Consider the following 1,281-nt stretch of genomic DNA (forward strand, 5'->3'; position numbering starts at 1 on the left):
CTTCAACAAACATCAATTGAGCAAAAACTGACAACACAGTAGAAGTGTTTCTGGGAACACAACGAGACTAAAGACTAAAACTAAGTCAACAGTACGTATTTGCAATAATATCATGGGATGTCAATGTTATAACGTTGCAAACTTCTTAAGTAAAGAAGCATTCCACAAAACGACCCCAATTGGGTCTGTCTCTTTTTTGTTTCGCCAGAAACACTTATGTGCAGTGTATGTGTTGTCCAACAGATCAAGTTGTTTTCTGAATTAGAAGCATGTTTGTTTCTTGCCTGTGTTTTCTTCTGTTGCAGTGTGCTAAGCTCTCAGGGCCACTGTACTGAACCCCCGCCCTGAATCCTGATCAGACTCAAAACTGGTTCTCTCTCTCTCTCTCTCTCTCTCTCTCTCTCTCGCACGCACGCACGCACGCACGCACGCACACACAGTAAAATCATTCAGAGTCATTAGTGCTCTGTGTGTTGACAGTTATTGAGCCATTCAATGGAAACAGGAAACAGACTGATGGTCAGACACAGTCAGTGTTCAACACATTCATCAATGAGCTCTACACAACTCTACATTCAGTTACTGGCCACTAACACGTTAGACAAACACATGATCAGTCTCAGTTTACAACAGCAAACAATACAAAATCATCATCATTGCTATTCGACATGAAGCTGCGTCTACGGTAAACCAGTTCAGTGAAGGCTACAGTGAGTCAGTGGCTGTGCTGAGACGCACCAAAGCTGCAGATCAGAAGCTAGGGATTCTGGGAAATTGAGTTGCATGTACATGTTGTCGGTCACTCGCAGTTTTTTTTTTTTTTTTGACTTTGGGTGAAACAGCGCCCCTCTGTGTACTAATGGCAGGTGAATGTCAGTCATCTCGTGTGGTCGGACAGGGAACTGCAGCCTGACCCGCGTCTCTCTGCACTCCCTGTGACCTGTGAACCCAATCGCTAATGATCGGCTAAAGATCTCCATGAGATAACCAGCTAACCAGCTAACAAGCTATTCACATGCAGAGGAAGAAACTAAAACCAGTACAGTAGAAGAGATAGGGAACAGTTTGTGAGACCAGAATGCATTGGGGCTTCTTGGTTTTCTCCCCACCTCCACCTGAAACTCCCCTCCCCTTCTCTGGAAGTCGGTGAAAGGCATTCTGGGAAGCAGAGCGCCCCGTTTACTGTAGTAGAAGAAGACGAAGCAGCTGTACGTGGAGCAACATCTGCCCCTCCACCCTCTCCTCCTCCTTTTCCTCCTCCTCCTCTTCCTCCACTCTTTT

This window comes from Trachurus trachurus (genome assembly GCF_905171665.1).
Source record: "Trachurus trachurus genome assembly, chromosome: 3".
In the NCBI taxonomy this organism is placed as follows: domain Eukaryota; kingdom Metazoa; phylum Chordata; class Actinopteri; order Carangiformes; family Carangidae; genus Trachurus; species Trachurus trachurus.